This window comes from Equus caballus, chromosome 3 (assembly GCF_041296265.1).
Source record: "Equus caballus isolate H_3958 breed thoroughbred chromosome 3, TB-T2T, whole genome shotgun sequence".
NCBI classification, from domain to species: domain Eukaryota; kingdom Metazoa; phylum Chordata; class Mammalia; order Perissodactyla; family Equidae; genus Equus; species Equus caballus.
Window position 1 is genome coordinate 43,240,145 of NC_091686.1, and position 14,033 is coordinate 43,254,177.

The following is a 14,033-nucleotide window of genomic DNA, read 5'->3' on the forward strand; positions in this document are numbered from 1 at the left end:
GAGACACATGAAAAATCTTGCCACACTGTTAAATTAAAAGTGATTATAAGTATAAATCTAGGCATTGCATTGGGAGTTTAATGGTCAGTATTGACTCTGAATCATTTGGAATAGGCAATAATCAGGTTGTGCAGTGAAGGATAATAGACAGTTAAGTGTGGTAATTGGGGGTGGGGTGGGAGTAGAGGGAGTTGGTATATAAGGGTAGCTCTGATTTCTTTTAGTTCCCCTTCATTCATCCATTCACTTAACAAATATTTATTGAGCTTTCTAGGCAATGAGGACACAGAGCTGAGCAGGACAGACCCAATCTCTGTTCTCATAGAACCTAGAGTCTCCCAGATGGATGCTGAGCATCCTGCAGTGCATGTGACTTGGGACCCTCCATAAATCATGAGGATGGATAACTCTCACCTACATAGACACGTAAACATGGTGACCTTGAACATGAAAGCGAGAGGGCAGTGGAAAGAGTTGACCTTCCTAGCTGCTTAAAATTTAGATTAATTCATATTTTTAAAATACCCCAATTCTACTGGTCCAGACCAAAGGGAAAATTCTAGTCTGATAATTAATATCTTTTCATAATATTTTTAAACTGGAGTTTTAATTCTCACAGTGTGTCACCCAATGATTGCAGGGTGCTGTTGACAGCAGCAGGGCTGTCCTTTCTGCTGGTTTCCAGAGGTGCTAGATAGTGGCTTATTGTTTGTGTCCTCTTTGTGTAAGCAGAAAATTTTTCCAATTCAGTGTATTTATCTTATTATAAAAACAACATTAAATGAAAGAATAATTTTCAAAAATAATGCTTTTAAAAGGAATTAAGAACTTGTTACCTTTCCCTCTAACACGAACATTTCCTTTATCGACTCTTCGAGAATCCTGGTGCGTAATTATAAAGTTTCACCAGCGATTCGTTCTTGACCTTCATGTAGCTGAGCGTCAAAGTCATCCAGGCTGTTTGTCTTTTAGCACTTCTTCCAACTTAGTTTTTGTATTAGGAACAATTAGTCTCTAATATCAGAGACTTTGTTCTCCTATTTTGTGCACAATCTAAAGATGGGGGAAAAAATGAATTTATTCTGGAGGGCAAGATGGCTGCAGAAGCTCCAAGAATCACATCCTCATTAACAGTATTTGAAAGAAAGTGCCCCTTGCCCATATTCCTTTTCCCAGAGCTCTTTGCAGACTCCCCTTCGTGCTCACTGGCCTACACCCGGGAAGGTCACTGCAAAGGGGAGTGGAGTTACTGTGTTTGGGTTTTAGACCCGATTCATCCCCAGGGTCTGGAGAGTTCATCTTCCCTGTGGCTCATGGCTTCTTGAAGAAGGATGGACACAATTTGGTTTGTGTTGGCACAGCGTGACAGTGAGGTAGGCAAGATATGGTGTTTGCCAAAGTTGTTTTTGGTGAGTTAATGTCATGAATTCTGGTAAAAAATTTTTCCTCTAATATTTGTTAAAACTTCTTCTCACCTCACAGTATTCTCAATCTTCTTCATGTTATTAATTTGCATATCAAACTCACTGTTCATAGGTAAGTGAAATATTTTTTCAAAAATAAGTGATTCGAATATATAAAGTTTTATTGTAATGACATTTTATAAAAGTGGATGTATTTTTAGAATAACTACCTAAGATCTCAGGACCTGCAAAATAAAGCAGGGGAAGAGAAGGAAAGGTTCCCAGTTTATTGCAGGGAGAAGGAAGTTATTATACAGAAATATCTTTATGTCTTTGGGCTATGGTAACTGGAGCCTTGACAGCCCTGGTTCTTTAGGGGCGCCTTTTAAGGTAGTTGGGTTATCCTAGATGAAAAAGGGTGAGAAAGCTGAAGGATAGTGTTATGGGCTGAATTGTACACCCCAAATGTATGTACTGAAACCGTAATCCCTAGTACCTCAGAATGTGGTTGTATTTGGAGTGAGGTGATCAAGTTAAAATGAGGCCGTGAGGTTGGACCCCTAATCCAGTCTGACTGGTGTCCTTATAAGAAGAGATCGGGACACAAATAAAGACACCAGGAATGTGTGTTCACAGAGGGAAGACCGTGTGAGGACACAGTGGGAAGACGGCCACCTGCAAGCCAAGGAGAGAGGCCTCAGAAGGAAGCGGCCATGCAGACACCTTCATCTTGGAAGTCCAGTCTCCAGACCTGTGAGAAAAACAGCTTCTGTTGTGTAAGCCCCCAGTCTGTGGTATTTTGACATGGCGGCCTAGCAGACTGATATAGATAGCGTTTAGTGCCGCCTGTTAAGGAATACCTACTGAGTGTCAGGGACTGAACGAACCCCTATTTGAGGTAGGAATTATCCTATTTTAACAACTGAGAAACTGAGTGTTGGAGAGATTAAATAACTTGTAAGTGGAAGGATCGAGAAGCAACCCACTGTAAATACTTCCCATATGCCACGCAGCCTGGATACAGCACATGTAACACGCCATAAACTTAGTAAAGACTGGCCTTGTTGATTTCTTCCTATTTGTCGGGCATTCTGTGCTAAGCATGTTGCATGAATTAGTGTGTTTAATCGTCATCATGACATTTTGACATATGTACCATTATTATTCCTCAGTACAGATAAGGCTCACAGACTGTAAGTCAGTTTACCGCGGTCACACGGGTACGCAGTGCTGGGGTCAGGACTGAGCTTGGCTATCTGACTCTGGAGCATCCTCTGCTCCCCATCGTCTAAACTACTTTCTGTTTGAATGTATCATCAGGAGGAAAGGTTTATGAAGGTAAAGGTTACATCAAAATGACAGAAAGCACCGAGGGTAGAGGATAAATGTAAATTCAATGATATGGTAATTGGTGAGTAGATCTTGAGGAGATATTTAAAAGGCAAATATGAAATAATATTTCTTATGAAACCAGTATATGCCTGGAAATATTTATTGACCATTGTAGCTCACAGACCAGTCTTTTAATTAATCAGTCATTCAAAGGATTGACAAAAGGGCCACAGGCAGTCCCTGAAATGACATCATATTAGCAGAGTGGTGAGGTGTACTCTCTGTTCCAAACGACCATGCTGTAATTAGGGCTCTAACAACAAATACTCATCATCAAACACCTCACACATGTGACTGAAATATGCCACAAACAGGCATTCACTTGAATATAAACTTGACAGACATCTTAAAATAAAAAATATACATCCAACTCCTATAAAGTGGGCATTGATAAAATGTCCCTCCCTTGTCTTAGCAACTTTAAGGTTCTCTGAAGTTTCAAAAAAGTGCTAACAGGCATCTAATACACAACTATGGAAATGATGAGGGAGAATCAGCCGTTCCTGGTGACAGCAAGTGGCATCTCTGGAATCACAGTGTAGCTATAAGTGTCCGCCTTCTTTGTCCTAAATGCCAGCTATGCCTCTCTCACACTGCTTACTTGACTCTCTGCCCAGAAACTACTGGACAAACGGGAAACACAGCAAGATGAGGAGCAGAGCGTTAATTAGTGACCACAAATGAACACTCAGGATTGTGAAAAACTCAGAAGCAGGACCGACTGGAATCCTGTGATTCATATAAAATATCCAGATTTTTTGAGCTATAAGATCTTTTTTTGGTTAATTTAACTATTATCTCTCTTGCCATTAGTAAATTATATGCAATTTGCTATATGTTTTTGAACTAAACTTATTCCTGCTTTGAGAAATTTTGTATCATTCTTTGGTATATTTATCTGAGCCCTCAAAAGCTCAAGATTGAGAATGATTCCTTTGAGTAGCATTTAGTATAGTATTGGTAGGAATAAACTTAGAAAGCATGTCAGCCTAAATCATGCCATAGAGATTTTTTTTTTTCCTGCTGAGGAAGATTAGCCTTGAACTAACATCTGTTGTCAATCTTCCTCTTTTTGCTTGAGGAAGATTAGCCCCGAGCTAACATCTGTGCCAATCCTCCTCCACTTTGTATGTGGGATGCCTCCACAGCATGGCTGACGAGTGGTGTAAGTCTGTGCCTGGGATCCGGACCTGCGAACCTGGGCCACCAAAGCAGAGTGTGCCGAACTTAACCATTATGCCACAGGGCTGGTCCCCACAGAGATTTTTATGCCATAGAGTAAAGGATGAGGGTTGGAATGAGTAAGATATTTAAAAAATATACTTCACTTTCTTGTAAAGTGAAAAGCCAATGTATTCAGCAGCTAGTTCTCCAAAATTCACATTTATCAGGCAGGGGTAATAATCATGACTTGGCACTTCTAAGGGAGAATGAAAAATACTCAGACTGATATTGGACAAGATTAAAAAGAGAAATTTCTTACGTGAATTGGAAAGCTTGTTATGATGGTTATGATTTTTTTATTTGACTCTTAAACCCATATCTTTTCTAGACACTTGGACCACAGCGCTGGTGAGCCTCGCCTTACGTTCATCAAGCTGGCGGCTCATGTGGCTGGCCATCACATCACCTTTCCCACGTCTGTTCCCTTCCCGGTCTCCCAGACCACGACCCTGTTCTCACCCTTCTCTCTCCTCAAATCTCCAAAACTCTTTCACTTCCCCCTTCTTATAGATGAGCTTGTTTCCCGTTTCACTGAGAACAAAAGCAAACAGCAGAGGACTTCCACAAGCTACCATGACCACTTCTACACAGCTGTATGCATCTGCTTTCTCTCCTGATATTATAGGTGAACATTTGCTACTAGAGAAAAAAATTCTAATCTCTCTTCTTCCCTGCTATCACTCATCCTTTCTCATCTATTAAGGACATTGCTCAGCAATTTTTCCTTCCAGCTTTTGTCATCAAATTGGCCCTTTCTACTTGAATATTCTCTTAGACTACAAATATTCTTTAAATTCTCATATTGTGTAAAAAAAGAAAAGAAGGGGGAAAAAAGCAAGAGAGAAACAAAAAGAAAAAAATCACTTCTCTTGACCTTATATTTCTCTCCATTATCAACCTGTTTCTCACCTCCTCTTTTTTCTCACCTCCTCTTTAGCGCTAAGGTCTTGAAATGAATTTTTTTATACCGGTTCTCTACAATTGTTCTTCTCCTATTCTCTCTTGAATTGAATGAAATGAGGCTTTTGATCCCACAAGGACGGCTAACTGCTCTTGTCAAGATCATCATCCCCTCCATGTTGCTACGTCTAATGGTCAAGCCCCAGTCCTCGTGCTCCAAGCATTCAACGTCCTTGATGACTCCCACCTCTTTGAAATGTGTTAGTCATTTGGCTTCTAGGACACTCTACTCTTTTGTCTTTTCCTCCTATCTCATTGGCGCTCCTTCCCAGGACCTTTGATGGTCCCTACTCATCTCTCTGATCTTTAAATGTTGAAGCACCCCAGTATTCAGACATTGAACTTCTTTTTTTTTTTTTTTTTTACTAGGACATGTCATCTAGGCTGGTGATTCACACATTTATACCTCCCACCCAGATATCTCTCCTGAACTTCAGACCCATGGATCCTGCTGTCTCCTTGACATTGCTACCTGGAGGTCTAACGATGATTTAATCTTGACTTTCCCCAAACCTGCTTCTCCCAGTTTTCCATATCCAGTAAAATGCAGCTCCATTTTTCCAGTTGCTCAGGTTAAAAAACCATGACTCCTCTCTTTCTTGATCCCACATCTGATTCTTCCATAAATGCTTTTGGCTCTGCCTTTAAATTTTTTCCAGAGTCTTCTCATTTCTCACTATCACCACAACTGCTTGTCAAGTCTTATCCAACATCTTTTGCCCCCTGAAGTATTCGAGCGCCTTCTACCTGGTCTCCCTTTCTCTGTCCTTGTCTCTCCTGTGGTCTATTCTCAATTCAGATGCCAGATGATCCTTTTAAATGTAAGTCAGTTCGTGTAATTACTCTCTTCAAACTATTCCTATGGCTTCTTCTGGTCTTATTTGAAATAAAAGTCAAAGGTCAAGTACATGCTTCTGGCGTTAGCATCATTATGTCTCACCTCATCTTCTACCACCGTCTCCCTCATCACCCGCTTCCAGCTGCACTGGCCTCAGGGATATTCCTCCGACAGGCTGAGGATGCTTCCGCCTCAGGGCTTTTGCACTGGATGCTTCCTCTGCCTTGAACACTTTTTCATCCAATATTTCTAAGACTTGCTCCCTCATCAAATTCAGGTTTTTACTCAAATGTCATCTTCTTTTTTAAGGTCTTCTCATACCAATTATTAAAAACTGCAACCACACCCTTCCTTGCTTTATATTTCTCTGTCGCACTTTTCACCATCTGACCGGGTAGCTCTTCGATTTACTTGTTTATTGTCTGTCTTCCCTCCTAGGAGGTGAACTCTGTGATGCCAGGGGTTTTGGCTTCATAACTGCAGCACACAGAGCACTGCCTTACAACTAATAGGTACTTAGTAAACATCTGAATATGTGACTATATAGATAAGATTTGACGGGCAGCTAAATGTAACTCCTATGTTTTTTCTGGAGGTATGAAATAAATCAGTGATTTACAGCATTAGGTTCTGTCTTTTAACATAATACTTCTATCTTATAAGAAATAAAGGGTATTTTTTACACTAATTAGATGGACTGTATTATAACTGGTGTGGCAATATAGATAATTAAATAAAATTAGTCAAACCAAATGTTACACTTTTTTTTTTTAAAGATTTTATTTTTTCCTTTTTCTCCCCAAAGCCCCCCGTACATAGTTGTATATTCTTCGTTGTGGGTCCTTCTAGTTGTGGCATGTGGGACGCTGCCTCAGCGTGGTCTGATGAGCAGTGCCATGTCCGCGCCCAGGATTCGAACCAACGAAACACTGGGCCGCCTGCAGCGGAGCGCGCGAACTTCACCACTCGGCCACGGGGCCAGCCCCCAAATGTTACACTTTTTATTGTTAATTTACAGCTATTTTTCCAAAAAAGATTTTTGTTCCCTTTTACTTCAGTGGTTTTGAATGCTTCCCTATGTTTTTTGTTTCAAAAATGGATTATCTCTGTAGGTCGCCTGTAGAAAAGTGGAATCTGTCACGTTTACAAATGATCTTTTGGATGCCGAGGCAAATAGCAGAGCGGAGGAAAGTTAGCTACAGTTAGATCTTTGAGTAACTTCCCGGCTCTAAATGAGTGGCTTCACATTCCAGGGTGCCAGTGACCCCCTGGAGCTGCTTGTTCCATACAGCAGCCCTGGCTGCACCCCAGGTCGGCTCTGCTGGAATCTGTCATGGGCCCTGGGAATCTGAGCTTTAACAATGCCCCCAGGGAATCTGCTGCTGGAGCGCCCTGGGCCTGGCTTTGAGATGTGCTGCTCTGATCATTCAAAAGATGTTCAATGTCTTTCCTAGAAATCAAGCAAAGGCTTATGGTAAGAAGAAAGGTAGCATAAATTTCACTCCTGTGGGGACGGATGATCTTGCTACTAATTGTGGCTTGGCTGCAAACTGTCCCCCGTCCTCGGGGTGCCATCTTGCATATGTGCTGTGGCTTACAAGGGGGGATGAGTGATTTCAGCTAAGCTCCGCTCGATCAGTATTAACCTATCCCCCTTACTGAAGAAATAATTCTACGGAAATGTCACATAACTGGAGGTGGTTGGAATCACTTCCTGATCACGTTTGCTGACTTATCACCATCTACGCCACAAACGCCTACATGGTTTTGTCTTAGGGTTTTTGTTTCCTTGCTCCTTTCTTTATCCTGAGGGAATCGGGTGATCAAAAGGGTCGGAATATGACACACTATTACCATGGAGACAAGAGCTCTCCAGCTCCCGTGCGGGTTGTTTTCTCCTCTCAAACCAGCTGTTACTCCATTGGAGTGAAGGATTTTTACCAAGTGGAAATATGAGCTTGAAAATCTTTCGCTTTAGCTTTAGTTTGTGTGAGAGGAATGCCATGAAGTACTTTGCATTATTCTGAGACAAAGTGCCAAGAAAATGTTGGGTTTGGGGTGGTGACATTTTCTGTCACCGTGGTGTTTGGTTTCTGGGCTTGTACCTATTTTGTTTTAAGATTTTGATTAGCACATTATAATCATGAGTGGGAAAACATGGAGTCCTGTTAATGCACCCACCTCCTGCTACAGGAGAAGGAAATTGATATGTTGGTACTTGCAAATTATTTGATGAAATTCTATCCACCTCTTTGAGTATTTACTATATCCAATCTCTCTTCTAAGTGCTTTCCATGTATTATTTCATTTAGCCCCGCATCAAACTATGAGGTAGATTCTATGATGTTCATTTTACAGGTGAGGAAACTGAAACTGAGTGTAAGTGACTCGTGCATGCACACTGTAGTGATGGAACTAGGAGTAGAGCTGGGCCGTCCAGCCCTGGAGCCCATGCTTGGACTGTGAGCACAGCTCCAGGGGGACTGCTGCTGAGTCTGTTGTGCGGATTGTGACAGGGCTGCTCTACTACTATACTTAAGGTCACGTTCATGTCAGACGTGAGTGTGCAAGTCACAAGGCTCAGCCAATAGTTATTTTGGCAAGTTGTAACATATCCTAGAATTACGGTGCAGCTGTCAGCCCTGGCGCCTGCATCGAGACCTCTAGGTCCAGCTCTGGTTTCAGCGGCAGCCGTGGTGGGCAGTTCTCTGACAGCCCAGTCTCAACTCAGCACAACCACCCTCACCTGGAGCCCACTTATGAGTCTTTCTGTGCTTTACCCAGGGTCTTCTCTGATGCTCCAGGAGCCCCTTATGCTGTGCATAAGAGCAGCCAGGAAAAGAGGGGGAGTTACTGTGCCAGGGACAGTGTCCAGCCAATGGAGCTGGGGGTGGGGGACTAATGTATAAGTGCTCCAGCCTCCCACAGTCAGTTGGATAATTCTAGAAGGCATCCTATATGCTTCTCAGAGGTCCTGGTAGAATCGAGAATCCACCCTAGGGGAATCCATTCATTGATGGAAATGACACCACATGGCAGTCTGACCTTTCTCCTGTCTCCATTTATTTGCTCCTGCTTCCTGGGATCAGTACCCAAACAAACTGCCTGCACCCAAGTCTTTGTCTCGGGTTCTGATTTCTAGGGGAACCCAAACTAAGAACCAGACTCGTTTATCAACATTCACAATTGTGATGATTATGCTGTACTGGGAGTATAACCACCAAGGTTGTGGTCAAGTCCATGTGGTCAAGACATACTTGTGTGTGGCTGGATCCTAGTTCTGTCACGCCTATACCTCACAACACTGTCAGCTAATCAAATATTCTGAGTCTCAGTGGAAAAGTACCTCACAGGATTGTTATGAGCCTGCTCAGAGCCGTGACATAGCAGTCTTGCTGTGGCTGTGATCCTTGCCCTCCTCTGGACTCCCCCTACAATCAGGTGTTGAGTGATGCTAAGTTGGAAAGAAGGAGGAGTGAACTAAATGTTGCTTAGAGATCTTTGCTCATAAGTTTGGCAGATGATTTGTGAGGCAACGTTTTCCCAATATTCTTTATAAGGAATTTTATTTAACAATGTCTGCTTTCCTTTATTCCCCTTCTAGGAAAGAACTATGAGCCTATGGCAAGATATAAAGAAATCTGGGGACTCCAAAATGCCAAAGCTTCTGTTTAAATTATACCTCTGTCTATTAAAACGTTTCTACTTTATTAAACTTTTGGTCTCTTGCTGTTAAAGAGATGTTACAGTGAATGGGAACAGAAAGTGGGTGAGTGTGCACTGGATCTAGGGTTGCCATGGAAACAGGAGGCACAACCAATCAGTGAAGAGGTATGTGTTCTTCCAGGAAGTCTTCAAATTGTCCCCAAAAGCCATCTGTCTGTATAAGTGAACTGAATAACCATATCTGGTGCTCAGTGCCCACTGTGCAACCCAAAATCTAGGTAAGGGTCAAAGAAGTCTTATCTTGCACACACAGCTGTAAGACTGAAGAGAGTAGGAGTCGTCTGTGCTGCAGTTCCCTCCTCTGCTTTTGCAAATAGCAGGAGAGACAGCGGGAATGGCAATAATAATGACTGAAGTGTGTCTAACTCTCCCAACATTTCCAAGGGATTCTATGTTCATTGATCACTTGATTCTGTAAGACAGCAGCCTCCGCCTTACTATCCCAGTATCACAGAGGGGAACACTGAGGCGCAGGGGGATTTGCTCAAGGTCACACAAATAATAAATAATTAAAATGGGACCAGATTCCTGAACTCTTATTTGTGCAACTTTTCCCTTCTGCTAAGGCATAGCCCAGAGGTATACTGGGAGAGAATAAAGGACTTAGGGGTCAGTTTCTCTGGATCTGGAAGAAATCCTGATGGTGCTGTTGGGAACCCAGGCTAAGTGTTATACACTGGTCCACCTTGTCTCTATCCTGTCCTCCATTTCTGCCCTTATCAAAACCTCAAGTTCTTATTCTGCAGCACAGTTTTTCCTCCATGAAAACTTCCTGAAGTTAACGTATATATACACCCACATATATATCTTTCTTGAATTCTCAACCATTTGCTCTCTGAGTAACCCACATGGTACTGTGATATTGTGATTTATAAGAAGTGTATATTTAATCATTCAGATGACCAAAATGTATTTCTCATATATATTTGGTCTTCATCCACAGTTCCTGGCTCACGGCTAACCAAAACCCTTGGAATTTCCTGAGCAATAAGAGCAATGGGAGCATCTTTTGTCATAATATTTGGTCTCTTGTCCTAGTTCCTAAAAACTCTTCAGAGTCATAAAGATCAAATGGGTGTCTTGCTGTTCATAACAATCACCTTTTCTCCACAACTGGGTTTATGTTGATGAGGTGACTTTTGGAAAGCACCTGTGGATGAGGGCTGGTTGCCAGGGGAACCAACCATGAATTGAGAGGGTGGAAACTTCACTCCTATCCCCTGATTTCTGGGAAGGGGGAGGGGCTAGAGGTTGAACCAATCACCAGTGGTCAATGATTTAATTAATCATGCCTATGTAATGAAACCTCCATAAAAACCCAAGAGGAGAGGGTCCTTCCGGGTTGGTGAGCACTTGGAGATTTGGGGAGAATGGTGCGCCTCCAGAGGGTATAGAAGCTCGTTGTCCTTTCTCCACACCTTGCCTTGGGCATCTCTCCCATACACTGTTCCTGAGTTATATCCTTTTATAATAGACTGGTGATCCTCTAAGTGAAATGTTTCTCTGAGTTCCATGAGCGGCTCTAGCAAATTAATCCAACCCAAGGAGGGGCTCTTTGGAACCTCTGATCTATAGCCCTGTCAGTCAGTAGCGCAGGTGACAACCTGGATTTGCGACAGGCATCTGAAGTGTGTGCGTGGGATCTGATACTTGGGTACTTAACCACTTTTTCTACTATTTCATGTGTGAGAATCTTGCCTCTTCAACTAAATTATAACTTCTGTAAAGGCAAAAGTTGTGAACTCATGTCATGAGCCCTTTGTTTCTCCCTAATTTCTGGCAATGTTGGACACAAATTAGGTGTTGAGATACGTCACTTGGTATTGTGGTGACTTGCAGCACCTGCTACTCTAGAGCTGTGGTTTTTGTTATTGTTTGCTTGCTTTTGGTGTGTCCAGAAATGTAGTATTAAATTTTATGAGATCATATCCCTTTTGTAACCCATCTAGAGCCTTAATAGAAGCAAGCAAAAAGGTGTTAACAGTACCAGAACTGCTTCTCAATTGCTGTGGCCTCACTGAGTTTCTGTGCTAACTTAGTAAATTAAGAAACAAGTTTGACTGCTAGAATCTTAGGACATCTTATTGACCTTAGAATGTCTTCTTACATTATGAGAATGAGTTATGTGTTACTAAGCCTAATGCAAAGGAGTTAAAAAAACAAAACAAGACCAGAAACCCCTTATCCTGGTGAAGGTCATGCACATTACAATACACTTCCCTGTTCTTTCCTAGTTTAGTCCTTCTCTGTGCTCAGGTTGAGCTAACTGCTGTAACGAACGCACTCCCAGATGAATCATGGCTTAAGCACAGGAAGAGAATGTTTCTGACTCATGTAACAGACCTTAGAGTGTCAACAGGTCAGAGATGCTGCCCTCTACTCATCCTCAGTCTTGAGGCTGCTGGAGGCCCTGGCTTCTTCCAGGAGTGGCTTTCAAGTTCACCCTAGGATAGTTCTATTTTGATGAGCCACAAGAGAAGAGAGGAGGAAGGCTTGGTTGCTTTCTACAGGCCAAGCTGGATCACATGCATTCACATTCAGTGGCCTCACCTGCCTGGAAGGTGGTGGGAAGTCTGGCCTGTGTGCCCAGGAAGAAGAGGAGACAACGGATTTTGGAGAGTAGCTAACAACCTATGACAACTCCCCCCTTCCGCCCAATAATCTGCATCCCATAATGAACACTCAGACTCAGAGTTTACCGGGAGATACCAAGAAGAGCAAAGAAAAGCAAACTTATGAATGCTTCCTTTGTTCCCAAATAAAGGTTTATCTTTGGAGGTATCACTCACTGGTCTTGTTGACTCTCAACCCCTTTCAGCTAAGATTGAAGGAATTGCAAAATGTCCTTGGGGACCAAATCAACTGTCACAAAGGCTCTGCCTAAAGGCAAACAAAAAGTGAGAGAGATACTGGATGACAAAGGATGGTTTTTAACATTCAAAGTTCTCAGACAAGGGTGCCCAGCACATCTTATCTCCATTTGGTTCATTCCCCCAATAAAGTCTTAAATACACAACTGTCCCCATTGTTGGGAGGATGGCCCTGGTGCCTGGTTGGAAAGAGAAGACCTGAGGAGTTGATGATTAAGGAGAGGGGAACTGGGGCTATTGTAGGGGAGTGGGAAAGGAGACAGGCTCAGGCCAGGCTATGAGTGGGCGTTTCATAAGTCACCCTCCAGGGCGCAACCATGAAATCACTGATGCCAGGTAGCCCCAAAAATTCCCTGCACCTCCTTGTTAGGTGAAATGGCTCCACTGCCTTCTTTGCCCACTGTGTAGGGTTTGGATTTGATTTTTACTTCTGTAGCACAAATGAACTCCTTCTAAAAGCAGCTCTTGATTGGTTCCCCCTTTTCATGACCTGTTCCCCAGGAATGCCCTCTGCAACCTTCTGCAGAGTGTCATGTGTATAATTTCCTTATATTAAGAAACCAAAAGCTGGAATGTAAATAGTGGATGATGCGGGGTCGGTGAGCCGAGGAGTCAAAAGAAAGATTTCTTAGACTCTCAAGATTTGGCAGTAGTGCTCTTTTATTTAGAGAATAGTGTGGAACAGCATGGGGACAGGACCCATGGGCAGTCAGAGCTTCTGCTGCCGCCACTTCTGCTGCCCCCGCTGGCATGGGGACAGGGCCCATGGGCAGGCAGAGCAGCTGCTGCTGCCCTCGCTGGCATGGGGACAGGACCCATGGGCAGGCAGAGCTGGTGCGTGGGGACAGGACCCACGGGCGGTCAGAGCTCCTGCTGCTGCTGCATGGGGACAGGACCCATGGGCAGTCAGAGCTCCTGCTGCTGCCCTGAGTTGAGGGTTAGGGCTAATTTTATAAGGCATAGGTACGTGACTTATTTTTACTGGAGAAAAGAAAAGATGATGTAAAAAGTCATTAAATGATTTCAGTGCAGATGGGGTCTGGTTATTGTGCGGTCATATAACTTTAGATACGAATCTGGCCATATAGATCGGCATGTAGGTGAGGATGCCCTGGGCTTCTCTCCCTGGGGCGGTCCTAATTCATACCATAAAAAAGACCACCGGGTCGTATAGTTTGGCATGTAGGCCAGGTCACCTTGGGCTTCTCTAGCTGGGGCAGCCTTAATCCACATCAGTGGATATTATCAGTATAAGAACAGAAGCACAGGTAACTCGGTAAAAACTTTAATCAAATATATGTGTTTGGAGAAATGTAACAAATCCTTAATTGTAAAGTAGGTGAGAATAATGCACGTATTATTCCTTTTATACTTACAACAAGGCTATGAAGCAGATATTATCTGTTTGTTTTTTTTGTAGAAGGGAAAATTGGGACATAAAAAGTGTTCAGTTATCTTTCTAAGGTCAAATAGCTGGGTGTTATGGATAGAATTTTAACTCAGTTTTAACTCCAAACCCCATGGATTTACTCATTATACCAGATTCCTTCATCCTTAGGAGTCAGGCTTTAAGATACCTTCCATTTCCTCCTACCTTCCACTTGAAAGCATAAAGTAGGC

At 42.8% G+C, this 14,033-nt stretch overlaps 1 long non-coding RNA gene across 1 annotated transcript; it reads left to right on the plus strand.

Annotated features, from left to right (window-relative positions):
* The first annotated feature begins 2,041 nt into the window (after positions 1 to 2,041).
* LOC138923612 (uncharacterized) lies at positions 2,042 to 9,532 on the plus strand. Its single transcript, XR_011437483.1, has 2 exons — positions 2,042 to 2,179; positions 9,422 to 9,532. It is a non-coding gene; the product is annotated as an uncharacterized lncRNA (long non-coding RNA).
* Positions 9,533 to 14,033: the final 4,501 nt, after the last annotated feature.